Source organism: Lissotriton helveticus, chromosome 5_1 (assembly GCF_964261635.1).
Source record: "Lissotriton helveticus chromosome 5_1, aLisHel1.1, whole genome shotgun sequence".
Classification (NCBI taxonomy): Eukaryota; Metazoa; Chordata; class Amphibia; order Caudata; family Salamandridae; genus Lissotriton; species Lissotriton helveticus.
In genome coordinates this window covers 1,806,680,356-1,806,692,907 of record NC_136065.1, presented here as the reverse complement: position 1 = coordinate 1,806,692,907, position 12,552 = coordinate 1,806,680,356, and positions in this window count along the sequence as shown.

Genomic DNA, 12,552 nt, shown 5'->3' with positions numbered 1-12,552 from the left:
GCATGCTCTTCTTGTGAGCAATCCAAAGTTCTCTGCCTGGGTAGGACTTCGCCCGCGCATTAGATTGGTTGTTGCCTTGTCATTTACTTTTCGTATCCTGCAAATGGATAAAGGCGGGCGCATGTCTCACCTCTTTAGCAAATGTTCACTCCCACAGCGTTCTGCTTTTGGGAGCGAGCAGCGGCGCACAGGGTACTAGCTACATTCCTTACATTCTTTGCAGTGAGCGTGCACCACTCGCGGTCTTCTAATAGCGGGCGGCACAAAATGCTTTTCTCCTGCCTGCTGTGGCAAGTATCTGCTTATCAGTATGTGTATTTGTTTAACCAGTACAGCACATACCACGCCTCAATTAGATTAAAGGTGGGCGCACTTATTTTTTTGTTCTGTGTGATCCCCAAACACAGGCGCAAGCGTTTTTTGTTGCTGTTGTTGTGGTTTAATTTAAATTAGTGGAGTGGGGGCAGGAGCTAAAGTAGTTTGCCATTACCGAGACTCTTTTTTTGTTAAATTAAAAAGCACTTCACAATATGCTAATTCAAAACACGCCCCCTGTGTCTTTCACAACCCTCCTTATTCCTCCCACAACACTCGCGCCCGACTCATCCCTCATCCTAAGTGAATGCATCCAGCTGCTTTGTGGCAACATCTTGTTTTTTTTAGAACCCTAGAGTAAATGCTTCGCGCAGAGCAAACTTTGCTCCACACGTCACAAAATACTTTCCTCCTGACTGGCTCTCCCGCAACACCTTTTAAAAAATGTATTAAACCTGCACGCATGTACCGCTCAACAAGCCTCAGCTGGATTAAAGGTTGCTTAATGGGCCTCACATTAGCGACAGTTAAAGATATTGGCATTATTTTATTTATTTAAATAACAATGCCTTTAATTTATCTTATTAGGCCCCAAAGGCGAGACCTATTGGCTATGCCAATGCTTGTTATGTTATTGGTAGAAGTACATCCCGTCCCTTCTCTCAACATTGGGGATGACTCCTTTGCGTGTTTGGTGACCAGTAGTAAAAGTGAATTGTAATCCACCAACTGCATTGACTCGTTAGCCCAATAACAAATATGAACTGGTTCTCATGCCAAGTACACTTCACTGCCTCTGGGGGCAGGCTCTGGAGACACAGAAGAAATATACCAGCCTGTACGTTGAAAGGAAACTTCCACAGAAAGTGCAAAAGTACCAAGCACTTCACCCCACAAGCTCATCAATTATTTGACATCCTCCGCCCGTGCTCACCACTATTTATAACTTTGACGTAATGTTGCATTTGCATCACTAGGAGCAAATATGGGCCTTGAATACAAGTGACTCCTTAAATTGCGACCCTTCTAAAACATAGGGGGATATTTCCAAGAAACTGTCAGGTCATGGTGTTAAGCCAAAATTGCTAATGCTGCACTCTGACAGTTTAAGCAAGCATTTGCAATGCAATAGGTCTCGCATTAGGAACGTTTGAGCTATTGGTATTGTAAATGACAAATTTTTTATTTATGTCTTGATTTTGAAAATAGCGAAATTAATAGCTTTGTCATTTACAATGCCAATAGTTTTAACTTTTGCAAATGTGACAACTACAGCATTTGTAATGCAATATGTGTTGTATTTAGGTGACTTAGATGTATTGATATTACAAATAACACTGGCTTTTATTGTATTTTAATAATTAATACTTAAATAAAAGCTATTGTAATTTATAATGGCAATAGCTTAAACTTTTCTAAATAACTTTTGTGAAGATTATGTTCAGTGTATTTTATTGTGATGAAAATACAAGAACAGAAGTGAAATATTAACATCTTTTTGTGACATTTGTAATAAAGCTTGACACATTGAGAGAACAGATTTTTGAACCAGTTGTTGAATGGTTGCACAGATTGATGCAGTGGTGGCGCTTAGTGATTTTGTGGTGGCGACGAGTGATGCTGTGGCGTTCAGTGATGCTGTAGTAGCGCATAGTGATGTTGTGGTGCCCCTGAGTGATGCTGTGATGGTGCTGAGTGATGCTGTGGTGATGCGATAAATAGATAGAGTGAGTGTGATAGATAGAAAAAGTGAGGGTGATAGATAGATAGAGGGAGGGCGATAGATAGGTAGAGGGAGGTGGATAGATAGAGTGAGGGCGATAGATAGATAGAGTGAGGGCGATAGATAGATAGATAGAGTGAGGGCGATAGATAGAGTGAGGGCAATATATAGATAGACAGATAGATAGAGTGAGGGCGATCGATAGATAGATAGAGTGATGGCGATAGAGTGAGTGCGATAGATAGAGTGAGGGCGATAGATAGATAGATAGATAGATAGATAGATAGATAGAGTGAGGGCAATAGATAGATAGAGTGAGGGCAATAGATAGATAGAGTGAGGGCGATAGATAGATAGAGTGAGGGCGATAGATAGATAGAGTGAGGGCGATAGATAGATAGAGTGAGGGCGATAGATAGAGTGAGGGCGATAGATAGAGTGAGGGCGATAGATAGATAGAGTGAGGGCGATAGATAGATAGATAGATAGATAGATAGATAGATAGATAGATAGATAGATAGATAGATAGATAGATCGATAGGGTGAGGGTGATAGATAGATAGAGTGAGGAGGATAGTTAGAGTGTGGGCGATAGATAGATAGAGTGAGGGGGATAGATAGATAGAGTGAGGGCGATAGATAGATAGAATGAGGGCGATAGATAGATAGATAGATAGATAGATAGATAGATAGATAGATAGATAGATAGATAGATAGATAGATAGATAGATAGATAGATAGATAGATAGATAGATAGAGTGAGGGCGATAGATAGAGTGAGGGCGATAGATAGAGTGAGGGCGATAGATAGAGTGAGGGTGATAGATAGATAGATAGAGTGAGGGCGATAGATAGATAGATAAATAGATAGATAGATAGATAGATAGATAGATAGATAGATAGATAGATAGATAGATAGATAGATAGATAGATAGATAGATAGATAGATAGATAGATAGATAGATAGAGTGAGTGAGGGCGATAGATAGAGTGAGGGCGATAGATAGAGTGAGGGTGATAGATAGATAGATAGAGTGAGGGCGATAGATAGATAGAGTGAGGGCGATAGATAGACAGAGTGAGGGCGATAGAGTGAGGGCGACAGATAGAGTGAGTGCGACAGTTAGAGTGAGGGCGATAGATAGATAGAGTGAGGGCGATAGATAGATAGAGTGAGGGTGATAGATAGATGTTATGTTATGTTATAAGAGACTTATAACGCGCACAACTACTCTGGAGTATCCTGGCGCGAAACGGACTCATACGTGTGGAAGGGAAAAATGAAAGGAGAACTTGTTTAAAAAGGTAGGTTTTAAGAAGTCTCTTAGGGCCAGATGTAGGTGGCCAAATACCGGTCGGTAACGGCCGATTTTGGCCGTTACCGACCGGTATTTGGAGTTTCAGATGTAGGGGGCCTTAAAAATTACTGAATCGGTAAATTTACAGAATCGGTAAATTTACAGAATCTGTAAATTTACAGATTCTGTAAATTACCGAATCGGTAATTTGAGATGTAGGTGGCACTGAAAACAGTGCCACAGGGCCTTAAGGATTCGTTATTTACCACCAACTATTAGTTGGTGGTAAATAACGAATACCTGTGTATATGCAAATCTGTGCATGTACACCTGTGCCATGTGGCACACATACATGCCCTTAGGGCATGTATGTGTGCCAGATGTAGGTAAATGGCATTTACTGATTCGTAAATACCGAATTTTACCGATTCGGTATTTACAAGTAAGTAAATGCCATGTAGGTAAAAATTCGGTAACAATTACTGAATCATTAAGATTCGGTAATTACCGAATCGGTAAATCGGTAAATCGGTAATTGCCATTGATTCCTATAGGAATCAATGGCAATTACTGAATCGGTAAATACCGATTCGGTAAAATTACCAAATAGTCAAGGGTGGTAGGGTGTCACTTTGACACCCTGTTGCACCCCTGATTCAGGCTTGTGTGCCATGTGGCACACATACATGCCCTTAGGGCATGTATGGGCATTTACTGATTCGTAAATACCGAATTTTACCGATTCGGTATTTACAAATAAGTAAATGCTGCGTATGGCGTAAGGCAACTGGGAGACTGTTCCAAAGCACAGCTACCTTGACCGAGAGTGAGATAGAGTGAGGTGGCCTCGTGGTGGTGGACGTAGTGGTGGTGGAGGACGTGGTGGTGGTGGACATGGTGGTGGTGAACGTAGTGGTGGTGGATGTAGTGGTGGTGGATGTGGTGGTGGTTGTGGAGGTGGTGGTGGTGGAGGTGGTGGTGGTGGGTGTGGTGGTGGATGTGGTGGTGTTGGTGGTGGACATGGTGGTGGTGGACATGGTGGTGGTGGACGTGGTGGTGGTGGGCGCGGTGGTGGACGTGGTGGTGGTGGTGGTGGACGTGATGGACGTGGTGGTCGTGGACGTGGTGGATGTTGTGAAGTTGAAGTTGAAGGTTCTTAGTAAAGCGCACTGCGACCAAGCGGCTTCCTGGCGCTGGAGTATTGACAAAGTACAACAGATAAAGCCTAGGGGAGTTTAGCAGGAATATGCTTGGGAGAACAGAAAGGTCTTAAGCGCTTTACGAAATTGAGTGTAACCTGTAATAAACCTGAGGGACAAGGGAAGACTGTTCCAGAAGTGGGGGGCAACAACAGAAAACCTAGTCCCGCCGACGCAAGTCTTGCGGAACCGAGGGACATTAAGAAGACCCTGGCTGGAGGAACGAAGGGAGCGGCTAGGGACGTAGGGACTGATCAGGGAGTTTAAGAAAACCGGGGCCGTGCGGGCACGGGCCATAAAGACCAAACAGCCCATCTTGAAAAGGGATCTCTGGTGAATAGGAAGCCAGTGAAGAGACTTGAGTAGGGGAGTGATATGATGGGACTTGGGGAGGTGATGGATAAGACGGGCGGCTTGATTCTGGATAGCCTGTAGTCGGCGGAGTTCGTAGGCCGGAATGCCCACGTATAGGCTATTCCCGTAGTCGAGACGGGACTGAATCATAGCCAAAACAATACGTTTAAGGGCATCAGGAAAGAAAAAGCGGGAGGTTTTACGAATGATACGAAGGGATAAGAAACAGGATGAAACTACTGAGCTTATCTGGGAGTGCATGGAGAGGTCCTGACTGACTTTAATGCCCAGGGTCTTAACAGATACCGCCGGTACCGGGGGGGGGGGGCCCAAAGATGGAAGGCCAAAATGCAGCAGACTAAGGGCTGGTGGAGCCGCCAGTCAGGACCAACTCCGTCTTATCCGGATTAAGCTTGAGGTGGTTATAGTTCATCCAGTCGGAAATGAAAGCAAGAGTAGAGTGAACTTTTGAAAGGGAGTCAGAGGAGGAGGAGAGATCAAATCCGTGCTGGAGGTCATCTGCATAGTTATATACAGAGACCCCCATATCGAGAAGAGAAACAATAAGGGGATAGATATAAAGGTTGAAAAGAAGAGGGGACAGGGAAGTACCTTGAGGTACCCCACAGGGTACCAGGCGGGTAGGGGCAGAAAAAACAGAGAGGTGGACCGCCTGCGACCGCCCTTTAAGAAAGGAGGCGAGCCAAGAGAAAGCGGTGCCCTGAATGCCCGCTGCCCTGACACGGCCGAGAAGGATGGAATGGTCGACCGTGTCAAACGCAGCGGATAAGTCAAGGAGCACCAAAGCTTGAGGCTGGTTTGAATCAACCTTACTCTTAAGCTCGTCTAGGACGGCCAGGACCACCGATTCGGTCGAATGGACCGGGCGGAATCCCGCTTGGTGGGAGGCCAAGAGATGATTGTCCTCAATATAAGCAGAGAGGCAGGAGGTAATGTGGCTCTCCAAGATCTTCCCTAAATAGGGAAGGAGAGAGATGGGACTAAAGTTGGACGGAAGAGAAGGACCTGAACCAAGTTTTTTTTTAATGGGAATGACTATAGCCGATTTAAAAGAGAGCGGGACAGTACCTTAAGAAATGGAGGCATTAAGACGGGAAAGGGGGGGATCGGGACAACCAAGGAAAAGTTCTCTGAGGATACGAGCCAGCCCACAATCGGCCGGGGAGACGGACTTAACTTTCCTTAGTAATGTAAAGAAGGAATCCTCAGAGATGGGAGGAAAACAATCAAGAGAGGAAGAGGGAGGGGGAAAGAGAGAAGGGGGAAGAGGACACCCGAGGGATATCGCGTTCGATCTTGGCGATCTTCTCTATGAAAAAGTCGTTAAGAGAAGAACAGAAAGCTTGGGAGGGAACAAGGTTAGGGTTGACTCTATCAGCGGCAACCAGATTATGAACTATAGAAAAGATCTCTTTGGGCTTGTTGGCTGACAGTGTGATCTTCTCAGAAAAGTATTTGGTTTTGGCTGAAATAACAGCTCTCTTATAGTTGTTAAGGAGAGATTTATATTTAGCCCGCAAAGTGGGGCAATAATTACGTCTCCAATGGCGTTCTGACCGTCTAAGGTCCAGTTTGAGGGTTTTCAGCTCGCTGGTGAACCATTTGTGGGCTTCGTGGGGGCGGCAGGTCTTAACTTTCCTGAGAGGGGCAACCAAGTCACAGGAGGAAGACAGCCAGGCATTTATGGCGTCTACTTGGAGGTCCAGAGATAGGTCAGGGAGAGAGGTGGCAAGAGAAACACCCAAAGAATTAAGATCCACCCGATTCCAATTTCGGGCTAAAATATTCTTGGGTAGGGGAGGTTTGTCTGATGCGCCAAGGTCGATGGAAAAAGAGATCAGCGAATGATCCGACCAGGTGCAAGGGAGAATAGTGGGAGAGTGAATGGCACGACTAGCCGACCAAATTTGATCGAGGATATGGCCGTGAACATGGGTAGGGGCATAAATATGGGGAGAAAAATTTAGACAATGAAGGGTGGCTGAAAAGTCTTTAGAGGTCTGATCTTCCCTGGGGTCCCCGGGCCAATAATTAAAGTCACCCATGAGAAGAACCGACAAATTATTGTCCACAAGCGTCGCCAAAAGTTCCTGCAGAATGGGCACAAAGGAGGGCATATTATGTGGGGGACGGTACATTAAAACGATAGTGAGGGGGGTTAAAAGGTTGACGGAACGGGCAACTAAGAAGTCTACACTAGGAATGGGAGAATGAGGAAGGAGTTGAAACTGAAGATTGGATCGAATGATCATAGCCACACCCCCACCGACTTTCCCATCAGGGCGATCTGTCCGAAGGGCATAATAGGAGTTGGGGAGAGTGGATAGGACATTGGGCATAGAGTCAACAGAAAACCAAGTTTCAGTAAGAACCAAGAAGTATGGGGAAGCCGTATCCAGAAGGTTAAAAAGTTCCAGCTGGTGTCTGCCGGCCGAGCGAGTGTTGAGGAGGTAGGCAGTAGCTGTAGGGGGCAAAGAGGAAATAAGGGGGGCAGAAGGGGTCAAGGGAGCCGCAGGCATAGGAATGGTCAGGGAGGGGGCAAGCAGGGGAAAAGAGGTAACAGAAATACCTAAGGCATCAATGTGCTGAAGCAAAGGAAGAGAGAGAGACCAATTCCCAAAATGTGAAAGCAATTGGGCGCTGGAATAGGAAAGAAAAGGGGCAGAGTCAGTGGCCCCAGGTCCCTGCCGGTCGCGGACGGGCGCAGACGGGCTTAACTTAGGCGCAACTTCGGCGCGCCTCCGTCGCGTCCGCTGCGCGGCCGGGATAGTGGGGTCATTATGTTAGGGTCAGAAGGGGCGTGCCAGGGGGAGAGTGGCCAGAAGACTGCACCGGCAACCCCAGAGCACCCAAGATGGCGGCCCGACCTCGCCCGTCCCCGCTCCATCAACCAGATAGGCAGAGGAGGGGAGCGATCAGCGAGTCGGCGCTCCGGAGTGCGTACGTGCAGGTAGGGAAGTTAAAAGGCACCAGCAAGAAATGTGCAAAATGTCCAGTAGCACAGTTAAAAATTGCAGGGTAACGTTGCTCCCGGCAGAGCGCCACGGGAGATCTGCATACAAAGTCAAACGAGCGCGGAAGCCTTCTTGTGCCGGATATACTTTGCCAGGGGGGGGAGTGGCCAGAAGACTGCACCGGCAACCCCAGAGCACCCAAGATGGCGGCCCGACCTCGCCCGTCCCCGCTCCATCAACCAGATAGGCACCAGCAAGAAATGTGCACAATGTCCAGTAGCACAGTTAAAAATTGCAGGGTAACGTTGCTCCCGGCAGAGCGCCACGGGAGATCTGCATACAAAGTCATGGATGTGGACGTGGTGGTGGTGGACGTGGTGATGGACTTGGTGGTGGACTTGGTGGTGGACTTGGTGGTGGACGTGGTGGTGGTAGTGGATGTGGTGGTGGTGGAGGTAGACGTGGTGGTGGTGGAGGTGGTAGTGGCCTCGTGGTGGACATGGTGGTGGCTGTGGTGGTGGTGGTGGACATGGTGATGGTGGACGTGGTGGTTGACATGGTGGTGATGGACATGGTGGTGGTGGATGTGGTGGTGGTAGTGGTGGTGGATGTGGTGGAGGTGGATGTGGTGGACGTGCTGGTGGTGGACATGGTGGTGGTGGATGTGGTGATGTTGGTGGTGGACATGGTGGTGGTGGATGTGGTGGTGGTGGACGTGGTGGTGGTGACGTGGTGGTGGTGGTGACGTGGTGGTGGTGGTGGACGTGGTGGTGGTGGACGTGGTGGATGTGTAGGTGTACATGGTGGTGGTGGATGTGGTGGACGTGGTGGTGGTGGACGTGGTGGTGGTGGTGGACGTGGTGGTGGTGGTGGGCATGGTGGTGGTGGACGTGGTGGTGGTGGTGGACGTGTTTCTGGTGTATGTGGTGGTGGTGGTGGACATGGTGGTGGTGGACGTGGTGGTGGTGGACTTGGTGGTGGTGGATGTGGTGGTGGTGGATGTAGTGGTGGATAAGGTGGTAGACTTGGTGGTGGACGTCGTGGTGGACGTGGTGGTGGTAGTGGATGTGGTGGTGGTAGTGGATGTCATGGTGGTGGTGGACGTGGTAGTGGCCTTGTGGTGGACGTGGTGGTGGTGGTGGACATGTTGGTGGACATGGTGCTGGTGGCTGTGGTGGACATGGTGGTGGTGGACGTGGTGATTGTGGACATGGTGGAGGTGGGTGTGGTGGTGGTGGTGGACGTGGTGGTGGTGGACGTAGTGGTGGTGGATGTGGTGGTGGTGGGTGTGGTGGACGTGGTGGTGGTGGACGTGGTGGTTGTGGACATGGTGGAGTGGTGTGGCTCACTGGTTAGAGGCGGCAGACCCGTAAGCAGAGATCGGCCCGGGACCAGGGTTCAATTCCCGGCGCGGCAGGGTCGTGGACCAGGGTCAAAACGGATTTGATAATTCTCGCCTCGGGGCCTACTCTAACCAGGGAACACACTCGGCAACTCTGGGCATTAAGCTTGCCTCATCTCTACAACGGCCCCCCACAGACGCCGGGGATGCCTGGTTTCACCTTGGAGATACCCAGAAAGGGACCATCTCACAGGGAAAACCAGGACGGGTTCCCCAGCGGTCTTCAGCGCCAGGATACTCCATGGAGTCGCAGTGCGCTTTACAAGTACTCCCACATTTACATTTACATTTACATTTACATTTACATGGTGGTGATGGACGTGGTGGTGGTGGATGTGGTGGTGGTGGTGGATGTTGTTGTGGTGGTAGATGTGGTGGTTTGGAGGGCTGAATACAAGAGGAAGTGAGAGAAAAAAAGGAGAAAGACAAGGGAGAGAGAAGCGAAGCGGGAATTAGAGAGGGAGAGAGCGTCGGATAGGGAAGTTGTGGAAAGCAGGGGGTGGCGTAGAGGGCAGGCGGAGAAGACAAGATGAAGAGGGGTGGATACAGTAAATACGAGAGAGTCAAGATGAGAGGAAAGTGGACAGGGTGGGGAGAGGTGGCATGGTCGTGCAAGGCCGACGGCAAAGCAGAGGAGGGACGAGAGAAGAAAGGTGTATAAGAGAGGGGGCTAGTCAGAAACAAGATGAAGAGCAAGAGTGCATACACAAGAGCATGCGTTACTTTGACGTCCTTACGTTTTCAAGATACAATGACGTTTAAGAGGGCTCGTGCGCAGCGCCCATTAGGTGACATGGACTGTAAACAAACAAGTAGACTCCTTGTAGTTAATTTATATCCTTACTGCTATTGTTTCATTGACTTTCATGAATTAAGACAGACCTGTTAACCTTAGCTTCGGGCAGAAAATGGGGAGAAGAAAGTGAAAATTAAAAAGAGGGAAAGCCTGGCTAAAACGAGTGGGAGAAAAAAGAGATAAAGAGGAAGTGAAATGAGAAATAAGAAAGGAGGGACGGTTTGTAAAATATGGGGTGGAATGAAAGGAAGAACTGAAGAGAAGAGAGAACAAAAAAGATGAGAGTGGCAGGAGTGAAAGTACAGCAAGAGGAGGAGAATGGAAAAGAAAAAATGAAGATAAGGAAGAGGGAAATATGGAAAATGACAAGGGTAGAGAAGGGACAGTGGAGGGAAAAAACATGTGAACTCAAGGGTGGAGAAAGGGGAGAACAAGAAATAGGAACACGAATAATAATAAAGAGGAAGGGCGAACATGAAGCTTGCAAGAAATATGATAGTGGAGATGAAGAATGGGAGAGAAGAAAGCGAGGACACTGATTTGATACAAAGGGAAGAGTGGCTGAAGATAGTTTTTGTATTTACAAAGTGCGTCCTACCACTGACGAAGCGATGTGTGAGAGGGAAACGTAAAAGAGAGTCCGAGAGGAAAGAGAAGAGTGCGACGAGGTGGGAAAGAAGAAAGAACGAAACATGGAAGGATGGGAGAGACGGGGAGAATGGAAAGAGGTGGGTGAGTGAGAGCTATGAAAGAGAATAAAACGAGGAGTGATGAGAAAGCTGCGAAAGGAAAGTGAATGAAAAGTGTGCTACGTAGCTATGGTGAGAAGAAAGAGAAGGAGTGGGAGATACAACGAAAGGCAAGAAGAAACATTGTGATATGTGTGAAGGGATGTAGAAGGGCCAGAGAAAGATCTGAGGAAGAAAAATTATAGAAGGAGAGAAAGAGAGACTGACAGAGACTAAGATACAGAGAAGAGGGAGAAAATGAGGTGAGTGGAGAACAGGAAGTATGAAAGGAGAAAAAAGGAGTGAAAAATGAAACAAGAGAGGTAAAGAGAAAGAGAGTTTATTTTAAAACGCTGTAATCGCTGTAATACATTTGAGAGAAAGTTTATTTAAGAACTCTGCAATAGATATGAGAAAACATTTAATTTAAAACGTTGCAATACCTGTGAAAGTTTATTTAAGAATGCTGCAATACATTTGAGTGAACGTTTTTTGAAGAAAGCTGCAATGCATTTAGGAGAACGTTTATTTAACAAGCTCTCTGCATTGCTATGGCGGGGGGAGCGCATTCCTTTGAAGTCTGATGCGGGGGCGTGGATTCCTTTGAAGTCTGATGCCGAGGCTCAGACAAACGGTGTGCGATGTGACTGGCGATGTGCACACGCCTGGCTCACATGCACTGTACCTAATCCGCAGTTTGGGTAGACTTTTGAAAGCCTTACTATAATCTCACCAAACAAACATTGCTAAAGCAATGCTGTAGGCGAGACCTAAAAAGCAGGAATGTGGCATATTAACATGAATGCGGCGCACCCCTGCACTTCACCTTGTGCTAAATGTAGCTGCCCAGCGCCAACGCAGGCACCCTTGCACTATTGTGCAAGGTTGCATGTATTGCAGGGAATGATTGTTCATGTCCAGAAAGGTGTCTCTTCCTGCACATAAACAATCACTAATGGCGATTTGTAACTTCTATGTGTGCTGCAGAATGCAGCACACTTAGAAGTTGCAAAACGTCATTTTTTAGTGATTGTGCAGGAAGGGACACCTTCCTGCACATGAACAATCACTAATGGTGATTTGTTGTTTCTATGTGTGCTGCATAATGCAGCACACTTAGAAACAGAAAAAACTAGGAGAAATTAATAATTTCTCCTTATTGCGCCTGTTTAAGACCAGGGTTTCTCGTCTCTTATTTTTGGTTCTGCCCCATATTTACACCCCCTTTGTAAATAGGTGGCAGAGTCAAAAAGCAATGGGTGTTGCAGTGGAATGCCCACAGCAACACCCATTGCCTGCCCCTTTGCAGTGACAGACTGCTACGGTAAGGGTAATAACACCACCTTGTAAATACTGAGCAGGACATTGTGCCAGAGGAGCATCATTAAAAAATGGGGTTCCTGTGGGGCAATACCATTGTAAGTATGCCCCACACTTTTCACAGGGATCGCAATTTCAATTGCTGATAAGGTTCCTCCCTTAAGGAATTTTCTCTCTTTTAATTGCTAAAGGTAATATACCCTTTCTATATTTAATAGGAGAAAACAAAATTCTATTGAGTACCAGCATATGCAAATGGTAGGGTGGAAAGCACCACAATCCACCTCATGTGGCCCTTGTTAAAGCATCAACTCTGAAGTGGTGCTATTGATAGGAGCTGGTGAATTCCGAAAACCCAGGTATTGGATTTCACCAGCTGTGATAAATAACACAAATCCACCAGGACACGCTTAACCGAGATCTTGTTCATTGATATTGCAGG